At 43.1% G+C, this 9,789-nt stretch overlaps 2 protein-coding genes across 5 annotated transcripts in view; both read left to right on the forward strand.

The window, feature by feature from the left end:
- LOC119480982 (NACHT, LRR and PYD domains-containing protein 12-like) overlaps positions 1–9,789 on the forward strand; it is a 705,305-nt gene that overhangs the window by 619,297 nt on the left and 76,219 nt on the right. The window lies entirely within an intron of this gene.
- The window catches only part of rreb1a (ras responsive element binding protein 1a), a 73,268-nt gene that overhangs the window by 31,660 nt on the left and 31,819 nt on the right, over positions 1–9,789 (forward strand). For 2 of the 4 annotated variants that reach the window (XM_037757648.1, XM_037757649.1), the window contains exon 2: positions 2,267–2,383. The exons of 1 other annotated variant lie outside the window; for it this stretch is intronic. The gene's annotated coding sequence lies outside the window, so the exon portion shown is untranslated. Of the gene's footprint in view, positions 1–2,266; positions 2,384–4,650; positions 4,925–9,789 lie in introns of those variants that run through there. One more of the 4 variants, XM_037757650.1, reaches the window with a different exon arrangement.

The following is a 9,789-nucleotide window of genomic DNA, read 5'->3' on the forward strand; positions in this document are numbered from 1 at the left end:
TTGTCTAAATATCAGTAATCAACTGGGGAAGTTTCATGCTGATATCTGTCAGTTTGTTTTTTACACTGTTTACCTGTAGTGTCTCCCATTATGTAGAAAAAGTTATTTTTGAGCAGAGTTTGTCCAGAAAAAACATCCAATAATAATACGATTGCATTCTATATTCACTTTGGTGCAACTTCTCTACTGTTTGTGGTTGATATTTCAACATAAATCACTCCTCTGCCTTCACATCGAGGCAGTGACATGGTGTGTTTTGATGCTAAAAAGCAGATTTAAAACATGTTAGTTGTGAAAATGTTGCTTAAAGGCTGAGCTCCTGTGTCTGTGGTGTCTCCTGTGTGTGTTGACGTGAACCCTGTCAGGACATTAGCAGCTCTTTCTATCAGCTTTAATCTGCATCTGGAGCCGTTTAGCGCCGCAAAGCTAGAAACAATGCAGCAGCAGCAGGCGTCTGTTAGCAGAACACGGCTAAAGTGAGTTAGCGCGGCTAGCTCATTAGCTGCTGGCTTAGCGGGAGCTTTGTGTGGTGGAGGGGAGAACATGGTGATAAACCTCGGGTTAGGTGGGAGCTGTGGCACCTCCCTGTGTATCAGCTTACACCTCCTCTGTCTCCAACATCCTCCAGCCGTTAACGTCGAACGCGCCAGCTACATGGGAGTTTAAATCATCCTGGCTGGTAGCACGTGATTAAAGATGTAAAATGTGGCTGCAGACATCACCTCTTCATCTCTCTCCTCTCCTCTCCGTCCATCCTCAGTTGCCTCCTAATTAGTCTTACCAACCCTCTAAGCTCTTAATCTCTCTCCCTGCCTCCTTCCCCCTCTCTCTCCTCCCTCCTCATCCACCCATCATCCCTCCTCATCCATCCTTCCATAAATACTTCCTCTCTACATCCACAAGCTTTGCAGCCTGTTGCATCCTCTCATCCATCCATCTGTAATCATTTCTTTTCTTTCTCCATCCCTCCTCTTACCTCAGTTTGTTCTGTCTGACAGCAGCAGATTATCATCATCTCTCCTCCTCCTCCTGGGTGGCGTTCATCCCGTCTACATCAGGCGCTCCACGCCGTCTTTAGCTCAGCTAAGCTGCTGTTTACACTGAGCATCACCTTTCTTCTTTAGTTGTTGTTTTAACAGCAGGTACCTCACAGACCTTTACCAGAGCAACACACTTTATATGTATTATGTCTTTTAGTACATACTGTATGCTAGGGTCTGTTTTTAACTACATGTTACTACACAAGACACACTAGTTTATGAAGACATCCACGTTATTTCCCCCATCAAAAAAAACTCTGAATTATAGTGGGGATGCACCGATACCGGATCAGATATCAGTCACAATGGAGCCCATCTATGTTTATATAGTATACACATTATAGACTGAAATGATCATTTCTGTTTAAGTTTTGACCAGTTTGTTGCTCCATTAAAATGTTGCTCTGTATAGCAGACCGTTGCTCTGTATAGCAGGCCGTTGCTATGTATAGCAGGCCGTTGCTATGTATAGCAGGCCGTTGCTATGTATAGCAGACCGTTGCTCTGTATAGCAGATCGTTGCTGTGCATAGCAGACCGTTGCTATGCACAGCAGACCGTTGCTCTGTATAGCAGATCGTTGCTGTGCATAGCAGACTGTTGCTATGCACAGCAGACCGTTGCTCTGTATAGCAGACAGTTGCTATGCATAGCAGACCGTTGCTATGCATAGCAGACCGTTGCTCTGTATAGCAGACCGTTGCTCTGTATAGCAGACCGTTGCTATGTATAGCAGACCGTTGCTCTGTATAGCAGACCGTTGCTCTGTATAGCAGACTGTTGCTATGTATAACAGACCGTTGCTATGCATAGCAGGCCGTTGCTATGCATTGCAGGCCGTTGCTATGGTTGCAGTTCTGGTGTCGGACTCTGGTGGTCCTTTCTTCTGTCAAATTGTTGTTGGTTTCTTCAGTTAGTAGCCGTGTAATAAGCGGGATAATGTTCAGCTAGCGGGTCATTGTTGTGTACATTAACCCTTTAGTGTTTGGTGTCTTGAAAGTAATCTGGGTACAATGCACGGCCAAGTATCGCTGTAGAAGGTGAAGTACTACACTAGTACTTGTTCCATCACTGCAGATTGTAAGCGTGTAGTAATATGTGTGTGTGTGTGTGTGTGCGCTCGCCTTCGCATCGTACAGTATACTGTGTGTGTGTGTGTGTTCATTGTGTGTGTTTTGTTGTGTGTGTGTGTTACTGACTGTCTCTCTGTGCTCTCCCCTCCTGCAGTGTGAGCAGTGGTCGCAGACACACACACAACAACAACAACAACAACAACAACAACAAACCCCGCCCCCCTCCCGCATCGACACGAGCGAGCGAGCGTTGCTTTACGAAAAAGGACGGGTAAATATGCTCCTCCCTCCTTTCATCCATCCATCCTGCCGCTGTCGAACACAACAAACACACCTCACCATCGCTCTGCCTGCCGAGCTGCTTCACATCCATCTGTCCTTCTCCTCTCTCATCCCTCGCTTCCCGATACATCGCGACACGCCATCCCCTCTTTCGTTTCCCTCCTCATTCTTCTCCATCGTTCAGCAGCATGGCCGTCATCCCTCCATCATGAACCCCATTTCATTCTTGAGCCTCCGACCTCTATCCGCCAGTGGTGGATTGTAACTAAGTACATTTACTCAAGTACTGTATTCAAGTTGAGGTACTTTACCTTTTGTTTGTTTTTCCTCATGCTACTTTCAACTTTTACTCCATTTATCTGACCTTTAGTTACTTTACAAATGAAAAGGATAGTTCAGGTGTTTCTCAGTGTGGTTGTGTGAGGTACTTCTCCATAGTCGGTGTATAACGACAGTAGATGGAGTTTAGAGTACCTCGTGGGCAAAGCAATGTACTGCTTTGGACGGGAGCGGCAGTAAAACAGATTTTAGACACCTAAAGAAATCAGTGTTCGCTATATTTAGAATATTTTCAGCGCTTTCTGACGGGGAACTGAAGCCGTTCTCTATGCTCTCTTCAGAGCCACCAGACTCCATTGAAAAAAACAGTAATTTTACCTCGCAGGTAAAAATACAGTTTTTTTCAATGCAGTCAGGTTGAATAGATAACAGCGTCAGTTCCCTGCCAGAGAGGGCTGTCTGACGGCGAGGTAAAGTGGTGAAAATACTGTAAATATAGCGTACACTTAAACGGATATAGATTTTTTTAGGTGTCTAAGATGCGTTTAGCTGAAAGTTAGTACATGAACTAAATACTTAAAGTGGCAATCCTTAAAGGGATAGTTTGGGTGTTTTGAAAGCCACCAGACTCCTTTGACTAAAACAGTAATTTTTTAAAATGTTACCATCAATGCAGCGGTAGTCCAGCAACTCCTGTGTTCTGAGAGGTAAAATTACTGTTTTTGTCAATGGAGTCTGGTGGCTTTGAAGAGAGCATAGATAACGGCCTCAGTTGCCTGCCAGAAAGGTCTGTCTGATGGAGAGGTAAAGCGGTGAAAATATTCTAAATACAGCGCACACTGATTTCTTTAGGTGTCTAAAATGCGTGTTGTTGCTGCTGCATCGCCTGCCGCTTCCTCGCTGCCTCCTTGTCATGTGATCACTTTGATCAGCTGATTTAAACACTGTGACTGCAGACACCTCGTTCATTTGCTTTCTGTCTGTTCGTGTGCCTCCCGTCTACTTCTTGTATTTAGCTGCTTACTGCTTCTGTTGGCTCATTTAGTCTTGATCCTGAGTGTTTGCAGCAGCTTAGTGTTCATTCACAGGTTGTTTTATTGCATTAATTTTAATGCAGTTTGCATGTGTAGCTGCGGGGCTGAACAGTAGGACTGATTGTGGCCGTTGAGGAGATCTGAATTTGTACATTCACACCATCTTTTAATGTTGGAGTTTTATTGAACGGTCACCAGATCTGGTTGTAAATCTTGTGTTTTAGTCATGGCGTTTGGCGTGACGTCAGCTCATCTGAATGAATATGTTTGGACATATTTGGTGTTATGTGCTGTGAGATGACTTTTTATTGAGATGTCCTGTCTGTTTTCTGCAGTTTGTTTTTCCCTCATTCTTCTGGTTTTAATCAGCTCTTGCACCTCAATATTCCCCTTAAAGTTCCCCTTAAATATCTTTTAATGCTTGAATTGCACATAAGTTCTGTATCAGCTTGTTGCAGCTGCTCATTGAAGCTTAATGATGTTTATTTAAATGAAAATATTACAGATGTTTTCCCCCCAAAGTCAGCAGGAAACTTCGTTATTTCCAAGAGAATTTTAAAATAAGTTTCTGCAGGTTTGAACAGTTATTGTTTGTCCATTAGTTCCAGGTGTTTATAAAGCTTTTGTCGTGTCCTTAAAGTGAAATTAAGTTGATTTCACTTTGATTTTGCAAACAAATTACTGCAAAAAAGAGGAAATAAGTCATATCTTCTTTATACATCAGATTAGACGTTTAAGTAAAAATATTTGTTCATTTATTTATATGAATCAAAACACAATAGTCAACGCTGACATGTTAATAACATTAATGTACATGTACCAGTGTCACCTTGACTGCTTATTTGCACCACCAGAATCTTAAATTAACTATTGTATTAACAAATGACAAAATATTTATAAAAAATAAAAATCTTCTTTCGAGGGGAATTTAATTCAGTTTTTAGCTGTAAAATAAGAAATAAATCCTAAAATATTTAGTCAGTAAAATGTGCTGTTTTTTATTAAAGGTTTGGTGTCTGAGGGAAATGAATTGACAGGAGATGAAACGGTCCGCTCTGACGGGACGAGTGTGTGTGTATGTTTGTTCATGTGAGGGAGACAGAGCGAGTGGAGGAATCTGCGTCCTGATTGGCTGAGAGCCGGCAGACATTTTCCACAGTCAAACTGCTCAGTGATTGGCTGAGACGCCAGCCCCCCCCAACCCCCCCACCTCTCTGGTATGTTGTACAGTAGAGCTGACACACCGTCGATGCTATCTCAACACTTTATCACGTCGGGTCTAAACTCCAACGTGTGTGTGTGTGTGTGTGTGTGTGTGTCGTTTACACCTCAAACACACACACACACACACACACGCACCAGTCAATCTGTAACCAGGGTGGAGGGAGGACGAGCAGAGGAAGAGTCGGGGGTTGCACACATCCAACAAAAGTTAAATTAAGTTTTTAGTTCAAAATATTGCAAAAGATGAAGAAGAGCTTTGTTCTTTGTTCTCATGAGGTCCATTAGTGGATTTATTGATTTAATAGAAAAATAATCAGCAAAGATGTTCAAACTTTAAAGGACAAATGTCCCCAAACAAATCCCCACATTCAAATTAGACAAGTTAAAACAAGTTAAATATTTTTTTATCTTTAATAAACTATAAATCTTTGAGTTCTTGACTGTTGTTCAGATAAAACAAGACGTCACCGTGACTTCTTGGAAATTAGGAGTTAGTTCTACATACAGTAATATTTCTTTCAATTCATTTTCTTCGTACACCAAACTCCTTTGTTAATACCATAGTTAATTTAAAGGGACTATTTGTAACTCTCAGAAATGCTTGTTAACAGCGTCAGCTGTGGCCGTTAAGTCAACGAAAGTCAGCGTTGGGCTCGCGCTTGTGCTCGCTCTACATAGACATGAACGAGCATCGCTCAACACAGTGAGGAGACACACGTCAGCTAAAAGCACCATATCACTCGATATTTCAGCTGCTTGGCAGTAATGTTAGCTGACCAGACGAAGGTCTCTCCATGAATCAATGCTGATCCTAGTGTTGGCTTTTCCTGCTGGCTGAAGCATGAAGAGAAACGTTACCGTCTCCGACCGGGTGCCGGTGTCTCCCGGCGGGCGTGCTCGGAGACGATAACGTTTCTCTTCATGCTTCAGCCCGATGATAACGTTTCTCTCTGCGGAGCCCCGTCACTTCACAAGACACGGGAAACCTCTGTTGGTCTGGAGGAGCTGCAGCAGTTATTTCTGCACAAACGTCCACTGAACATTCACTAGATATTCTCAGAGCTAAACTAACTCTTCTGCAGTGTGGAGTGAGCGCGCGTTCACGTCTAGAGATGGAGCGAGACAGCGAGAACACGCGCGGTGTGTGAGTGAAGGCAAGCAGGCTGAGGAGCAGAGACTCCGGCCACACGCGAGCGCGCATATTTCCCGGCCCGGTACATTTATACGCTTAAAAAGTTACAAACAGTCCCTTTAAGATGATTCTAATTTAAATCACTCCACAATATTTGTGTTTAATTCTGCTCAATTTGGGAACACTATTTCAAATAAGCAGTCGAGGTGACACTGGTACATGTACATTAATGTTATTAACATGTCAGCGTTGACTGTTGTGTGTATTGAGGCTGAATGGGAGCAAATCCCTGCGTAGTCGACCAATCACACATGGCGGTAATGATCAGGTGTCCTCGTACTTTCGGCCATGCGGTGAGAAAGAAAGAAGCCTCGGGATATCCTGCGTTTAGTTTCATGTTAACAAGTTAGGGCAAAGTACTGCTGCGAGGGACGAGGAGGGACGTCAGGAGCAGTGGAGGATGGGTAATGGCAGCTGAGTGTTAGGTGTGTGGGGGGGGGGTCAATGCCCATCAATCTCTCTCGCTCTGAACGCCTCTCGCACATGGGGAAGCAGCAAAGCACTCTCTTGTGACTCCCGTGAGTGTGAGCTTCCTGTTGTGGTCGAGACTTAGAAACAGAAACAGACTGAGATAAAGATTCTTTCGGTTTCTTCTTCAGTCTCCCAGTTAGTTTGATGATCAGCTGAAATACCTGAAATCAGTCGGATTTTAACACATTTGAAACCTCATACTATACTAGTAGTACAACCTCATACTATACTAGTAGTACAACCTCATACTGTATTAGTAGTACGTACTGATTTGGCCAAAAAGTAGTATGTAGTATGCAAACAAAAGCTAAATCTACAGTGTGCCAAAAGTACCCGGATGTGGTACTGATTTAGAAATCAAGGCAGTGTGTACTGTGTACTAAATACTACGTTCTTCAGTAGGATGTAGTAGTTGGTTTTGAATACAGCCGTTGTTAAACCACCTGTATAGTTTTCACTTATTCTGAAACATAATTAGATTTTTAGGTTGTCGTTGATGAAACTGTTGCAGCTGGAAAGTTGATCTTAAAGGTCCCATATTATAAAAAAGTGAGATTTTCATGTTTTTTTTATTATTATAAAGCAGGCTTTAGTTCTATATAGATACTGTGAAAGTATCCAAACACTCAATCCACAGGGAAATACACACAGCCCGTATTCAGAAACTCTGCATTTGAAACAAGCCGTCAGGATTTCTGTCCACTCGTGATGTCACAAATATACAATATTTAGACCCTTTACACAATTTTAAATGTAAACATTCTAAATGTGTCCCAGTTTATTCCTGGTTGCAGTGTATGCGAATGTCATCAGCTGACAGGAAGTACACATGGACCCAAGCTGTTGCCTAGCAACGCAATTCTGTTGCAATTCCGTCAAAATGCGCTAAAACGGAGCGTTTCAGACAGAGGGTAAACACAGGTATATTCAGGCTGACAGTATGAGGAAAATAAGAGTTTTTTTTAACATTAAAGCATGTAAACATGTTCTAGTAGAAACACAAAATACAAGTATGAACCTGAAAATGAGCACGATATGGGACCTTTAAGCTGACTAAAGCTAACTAGCTTCAGATGCTAGCACCGCTAGTACACCGTTAGCCTACGTGTGACTTTATATTAACGAGGCCTTGTTTTACGTCAAAGTTTGATAGCATCAGTATTTTATTTTTGCGGTCCATAAGTTGAATAAAGTTTTAAAATGTCACCTAAACTAAACTTAAGGCAACTTTTACTTGACTAGCAAATGTTTTTAAAAGGGTTTATATTGAGATGAATTGAGGCTAACGTTAGTTACATGTGCTGTTGGTGACTGTAGCTTGGAGGATGAGAAGCACACTGAGCACTGGTTGGATGTAGGTTAATGAACTCTGGATGTATGTGTGAAGAAATGTTGACTGGAATCTGGTTGTTCCTGCGTGCCTTCGGGGCGTTGCACCGATCGTCTGCATGTATGTGAAGCCATTTTGAATGAGATGAGAAGAGAGCGACGGTTAGGAGGAGGTAATAAATAGCCAACATATGGTCACTGGATCCTCTACCCCCCCCGTCCTCTGTCTATCTCCCCCATACATCCCTCCATCCCTCACCTCGTGTCTGCTAAACACAGACTGTTAGCTGACACCCCGGACATACAAATATCCCACCTCGCTAAAAGAGAGTGATATAAATATAAATATAAATGGAGAAGGTTAGAAGAAAAAAAAGAGGAAGAGTTAAAAGCAGAAAGCGAGTTGAGGATGAGTGCTGTGGGGATGTTTGTTTTCTACAGCAGGTGTCACTTCTGTCAGTTTGCCTCTGGCTCTCTGCCCTGCGGGGCTGTAAATGATGCTAACCGGCTGCTAGCGCTCCTCAGCTCAGAGCTGGGGGAGGAACACTTTGCATAAGATGACATTTAGTTTATCAAACGTTTGAACTTTGGCTTGGATATAACAAGACTGGCATTCAGGGGCTAACCTGACTAGCATGGTTAAGCTAACGAATAAAGTCTTTAGTGGAGGTAGCTAGCTGACGCTGGCTAGCAAGTATTGTTGGCATGTTTTTTAACAATGGCTGAAGAAAAGAGTTGAGAACGTTCACATGAACCAACGGGAGCAGATTAGACCCCTACGCCGCTGGAGACGACTGCAGGAGGAGGACACGGCTGGATAACGCTAGCTAGCTAGCTAACGCCTGCTCTCCTCGCGGTGAAGTCGTCTCCTAGCGGCGAGGAGTGAGGCAGAGGGACCGTGACCCGGCGGCGTCCTCTGTTGGACTCATTTCCTGTAGCGTGGAGCCGTCCGACCAGCGGGCTGGAGGCCAACGGCAGCGCTGTAGAGATAAACTGAGGGCGTATAAATCTGTGGATGTCTATAGTTAACTATCCTTCAGTAAAGTCAGTCACAAAGAGAGACAGACGATATCAGAGAAGCGTTTCAGAGACGGAGAGAAAGGGTTGCTAAGAGTTTAGCCTTCTGCTAACAGCAGCTAACGGCTCACGTTAGCTGCTGTTAGCAGAAGGCTAAAAATTAGCATCATTTACTCTCCGTCTCTGAAACGCTTCTCTGATATTGTAGCTCTAGAGCCTCCGATCAGTTAGTCATCTCTAATGTCTGTGAGATCTGGATTCAGACAACAACACAGCAAGATTTTAGATGTGTCTTTCCTTTGTTTAGCCTCCAGCTAACACCGTGACCTCATCATGACCTCATCATGACGTCATCACATAAAGGGTTTATATTTAGGCCTAGTTTAGCGTGTTAATGACGCACTAATTTGACAGTAATTATTTGATTAACAGAGAAACTGAAAACATTTTCATACTGAACCAAACATCCTGTACCGAATGGTTTGGAGTAATACACCCCGACTTAACTAGAATGGTAGTTAGCCTCTAAAGATAGCGTCTACACTCTATCCAACAATGCTGGGCTAAAAAATACCAACTAGCTAGCAGAGCAAATCCCATTTAGCTCACCAAAAACGTTCTTGTGACGCTACCAGTGACACACAATGCTAGTTTATTAGCTGTAAAAGCTGCTAGCATCACAAGCGATGCTACTCAGTTATGGATGGTAAATGGACTTGCATTTATACCGCGCTTTTCTAGTCTTCCGACCACTCAAAGCTCTTTACTCTACATGTCAGTATTCACACATTCACACGCTGATATCAGAGGCTGCTAAGGTGCCAACTCTGCCCATCAGGATCTAATCTA

Source organism: Sebastes umbrosus, chromosome 21, assembly GCF_015220745.1.
Source record: "Sebastes umbrosus isolate fSebUmb1 chromosome 21, fSebUmb1.pri, whole genome shotgun sequence".
NCBI lineage: Eukaryota > Metazoa > Chordata > Actinopteri > Perciformes > Sebastidae > Sebastes > Sebastes umbrosus.